Genomic DNA, 5,056 nt, shown 5'->3' with positions numbered 1-5,056 from the left:
AAAAAAAAAAAAAACTGCAACTGTTTGACACCAATTTAAAAGGAGAAATACTCGAAAATGCAAAAACAAAATGGTTTCTTATTATATTTGTTCTCTATCATAAGAAAAATGCCACACTTACATGTTAAAAACTCAAAAAACATAATATTCATTGGAAAGGGAACTTTAAAAGTTATGACCAGGGAGTATAATTTTAAAAACACATATTTCCCTGCATGCATCTGTCTTCAATGTTAAAAGCGATTTAAATACGAATGTAAACCCCACTGGAGGGAAATGGCGCTTTGTACGGGCACCCAGTTGTTATTTTGACACAATGCCTAAAGCGGTTTCAGCATGGAACAGCAATGATTTAAATGTCAGCGTTGCATAAATATAGAAATCCGTGGCAGACTTCATGTCACTTGCAGATCAACATACCTGCTGAAGTCCAGGAAAGCATGACAAAAAATAAAATAAAATCACAGGTGACTTCATATTATTCCCACCGACAGGGAAAAGTTTGAAAAGAAAATAGGATTGGCTGAAAAGCAATTTGAAGTATCAGACTCATGGAACCCCAAAGGTCCTGGCTGCCCTTTTGTGGCAGATTATAGATTAAAGAGATCTTCGTTTTTGCTCCAGATTTGATCCTGATGGACTCACAGGCGATGATAAAGACTGGACCGAGGTGTCTTCAGTCATTATATGGGTTACAGAGGCCGCCGAACTTGTAAATCTTTCCCATCTTTTGCTGCTCGCAGAAGCTACTGAGGAATTGCACACAAATTTGACATATTACTACTCAAATAGTTAAAGTTCTGACAGAAAACCCCTCAAAGTGAAGTTTAATGAGCTCCTCCGCTGCATAGAAACCATTTTAGATGAGTTACTGCGACTAAATGCGAGTGTCGTTTCAAAGAAATACGAAGCGCCGCCACGTTTTACCTTGGCCAGTCTCTACGAGCTGAAGATAAATGCCACCTCTCAGAATTTCATGTCATTTGACCTTGAGTACTTTATTAATTGCCTTTTTTTTTTTTTTTTAGGGCAGCACCTCAGGCGAATCACCTACCAGATGAGTCAAGGGATCACTTGACACATTAGAACTGAAATTGGACAATTTCCCCTTAAAATGACTTAAATAGTTCATTAACATTTTCAATTACACGTTTTCATTGAAGAATAATTAAATTCAAGTGATTGAATTAGCCTCAGTGTCTTTACATCGAGGCGTCCCTTTCAATTAGTGACGAGGGAATAATTATTTTAGATGTCAGAGGCAGGAGCGCGGTTAACATCCGGTCCAGTTGACTTTAAACTGGAAAAAAAAAGAAACATTTTCCATGAGAGATCACTTTAAATAGCAAAAACAAGAAGATGAAACCATTAATTCTAGAGATTATTGTGCAGCATAATCCTATTGTGAAGTCGTGCATGGAGAATACTTTACACTAAGTGGCATTTACCTCCTTGATGAGAAGCCATATTCATGAAGACTGTCAACTCTGGAACAACGGGTTCCTTCCTGCACAGATTAAATTAGGAAATGTTTCCTTTTACCATAAGAAGCTGTCAGATATCTTCCACTTTCATATTTTATTTTATTTTCTCAACACGAGTGATCAAGGATTCAGTCGTTCACTGTGTTTTTGTAAATGTATTTTGCTTAACGTGTCATCGCTGCAAACGTGTGAAAAAAATTGCATTGTGGTAATCAAAAATGCATGTGTGAAAACAAAAAAAAAAAAAGGCCCAAAAGCCCTCGCCTCGTCGATCCACGCTGCAAATGTACTTTCCAAGAATTCACAGAAACCTCTCGCTGTTACATTGAGACAAAAAGATCTTTCAGGCTGTTAGCTTACATAAAAAAGTACTGATAAGAAAGGGATGAAGTGATACTGACAGCAAGATATCACATAGCCTTGTGCAAGAAATCGTTATCTTGAAGGAAAAATGTGTAAAGAGCCTCATTCTGTTGCTCACAGCTGCTTGAGATTGTAGTAAACTTGAGTAATGTTGGAGTATTTATAGTCCTGCTGTATGGGGGTCGGAGTTATTTATCAAGATGATGGCTGTTCAATAAAGGAACCTCTGCACCCCGTATTACAAGAGTCTGGCGTGCTGACATGAAAGGCCACAAAAGTTCACTGATAATGAAAGAATGACATGAATGTGTTTTGCTTTTAATATCACGGATTGTGAAAACACAAATAAACACTAAAAAACTATGATAATCCTTAAAGATTTCCTTCAAATCTGATTGATTCCACTTAAAACATGTTTTTGGTGTTCTTAACATGTTATTGATGTGGTATTTTTCTGATGATGGATTATATTTTTAAAGAAAATTAATCTTGAGAGAATGAATATTTCTTTATTAAAATCATTATGAATCAGGATCCATGAACGTCTTTTAAGATCAGGCTCAAAACTGTACGCCTGGATAGCTCTGATTACGTATAGCAGGAAATAGGAAGAGGGGGCGGGGTTGCTGTGCACCAACATCTAATTTCAAATGAACTCCAGTATGGAGCCAAAAAAGTCTGATGAGATTTGTGTTCGTAATTCTTTATTTTTAATTTGTGTTCGCATTTTTTTTTGTGTAACTTTGGATTTGTGTGTCTTTGTTTGTAACTCATACAATACATTTTGTGTGTAACTGTGTGTACTTGTAATTGTGTTTTCATGAAAAATACAAGAAAAAATACACATTACAATGTATACATGTACAACTTCAAATTATAGCAGCTTAAAACTAACTACACATACAAGTCTTTAAAATGTACGAATCAATCGCCTGATAGACACACAAAACCACATTAGACGCACAAATCAGATGTGGCATCTCTATGGAGAGAAAATAGACTCACCCGCTTTGTGTGTGTGTAATTCTTCATTTTTCTGGAACTTGATTTATGTGTGTGTAATTCTTCTTTTGTGTGTTTCCGTGGATTTGTCTGTAGAATTCTTCAGTTGTGTGTAAATTATGATTTACACACACAACTCATAATTACATCTAACTACTCATACAAATCTTTAAAAAGTACACACTAATCACCTGATACATACACGCAAAACAGCATTTACGCACAAATCTGAGACAATTTTCACGTCTCCATGATTCATGTGCAAGTGATGCGTTCAAATGCTGCTAGAATGCTGGGTCATCACAGTTTTCTTTTTAGCCGCTATAACCTTAGATTGTGAAAAATATCTTGTGAAAACTTTTTACCCACTTTCTTAAACAGATTTGACCCAATGACTAATAAATTAAAAAGAAAAATATGTGTCTTCAAAAACTACATAATTATAATTAAAGAAGAACAATAGAAGATTGGAGTGGAAATTTAAAATGCATCAAAAAGGCAAAAAATCCATAAGAATAGTGTGGTAGAAGTTTATGAAAATCTTATCTACTTATTTATTAATTTTAATAATTTTACTATATATTATTGTATGTATTTAACTTTATTTTATGCGTTTAATACATCTTAAGTGTTCAATTTTAAGCTCTAACAATGATTTTAGCCTCAGTCTTTCTTCCATGTGAGGTTTTTTATACCAGGACTTGCCGGTTTGGTCGGCGGTTGTTGCTGCGGTTGTCACCCTTGCTGTGCCGGCTGGAGTTAATCTTTGCAGCCACAGAGCTGTGAAGTGTTCCCCATCACTTTACCAGTCTGGGTGGGCAGTGGGCACTCTGACAATGTTCCTGTGGTATGAAAAGATTCCCAATATACTGTTTCCTCACAGCAGAGCCTCAAGTGTCTTTTAGAGATTACTTTTATACAAGTATTTATTGTTTGTGGGATGTATGTGTAAAAAGTGGTTTTGGTTTGTTATTTTACTTATGTACAGGTATATGTTTGTTTTTAAATGTAAAACGCTTTAAGCTGCACAAGGCATGAAAAGTGCTTTTTATATAAACAAAGTTTAATTTGATAATGTTCTAATAATCCTCCATTCTATCAAATCTGTAAACACAAATTATGATTTAAATCGAGACGATAAAGTGAACCTTTACACCCCTAGAAAAAATACAGTTGTAAATTCTTGCAATATGTTATGTTTTCTTAATTATTTGTCTTTTTTATTTGATTTTATGTGCTGCAAAGTTTTGTACAACAAAAAAAAAGTTTTTTTTCACTCACAAGAATCTGTTCCTGAAGTGTCTGAGACGTCTTCAGTTTAGTTTCCTTGTTTGTCGACATCAAACCTGCTCTCACTGCGACAGTGTCACGTACTGCTGTTCTGTCTGAACTGTTCATTTCCATTCAGCGCAGCCAGGGACAAACCTGTCAAAAAAAAAAAGTTGGCTGTGCAGCATCTTGAGGCAATGTGAAACTTTGCAGTCGGGAACAGAAATGTAAAGGTTCAAACCTTTTCAACAAAGCAAATATCTGCTCTTTTATTGTAGCACAGCAGTTGATTTATTGTCTGTTAAGAAGCTTTTATTTCAGCTTTCAGAAAAAAATCTTAATTTTTGATAACTAAACATTTTGGTTGCTTAAATCTACCAAAAAGATAACTTTCTAAAAGCAAAATAAATTCTATGCCACTGAAAAACCCATATTGTACCAGACATCATGCAGTATTCATGGCTTGAAGCATGTGACGCTCTCACCAGCTGTCCTGCTTCTCTCTGCAGACATTTACTCAGAAATACGTGGAGCAGAATGATGCCAAAGCGTTCATTTACTCAGCATCTGATATTACTGAGGCTGGAGCTTCATGACAGCAGTGAAGGACACTGCGTAGAGAATTCAAAGACACGTTGCTTTGGCAAAATGTCAGCATCTGAATACCAGAGAGTAGAACTGCTGCGTCACTGTGAAATGCATTTTTATAAAGTATGACTTTGCTATTTTGGACTGTAGCAGGTAAATCTTAATAGGACAAAAAGTCTGAAGTACATAAGTGAGGATACATGGTGGATTAAAGATGGAAAATTAGAGTCCCTGACTTTTTTCTCCTCACATAATTAGGTACAGATGAAAAGATTTGAGAGTTTGGGAACATTTAATTCATGGTTCAATGTTGCCTGCAAACTCTGAACTTGGGTCCATTTTTTTTTTTT

At 35.5% G+C, this 5,056-nt stretch overlaps 1 long non-coding RNA gene across 1 annotated transcript in view; it reads right to left on the bottom strand.

Annotated features, from left to right (window-relative positions):
• Positions 1-979: 979 nt before the first annotated feature.
• The window catches only part of LOC112150993, a 59,226-nt gene continuing 55,149 nt past the window's right edge, over positions 980-5,056 (bottom strand). The window contains exons 2-4 of the long non-coding RNA XR_002920049.2: positions 4,131-4,274; positions 1,449-1,507; positions 980-1,300 (exon numbers count right to left, since the gene is read on the bottom strand). This is a non-coding gene — a long non-coding RNA (uncharacterized LOC112150993). The remainder of the gene's footprint in view (positions 1,301-1,448; positions 1,508-4,130; positions 4,275-5,056) is intronic.

The sequence above is a fragment of the Oryzias melastigma genome, linkage group LG20 (assembly GCF_002922805.2).
Source record: "Oryzias melastigma strain HK-1 linkage group LG20, ASM292280v2, whole genome shotgun sequence".
Lineage (NCBI taxonomy): Eukaryota > Metazoa > Chordata > Actinopteri > Beloniformes > Adrianichthyidae > Oryzias > Oryzias melastigma.
This window is presented reverse-complemented; position numbering and strand designations above follow the sequence as displayed.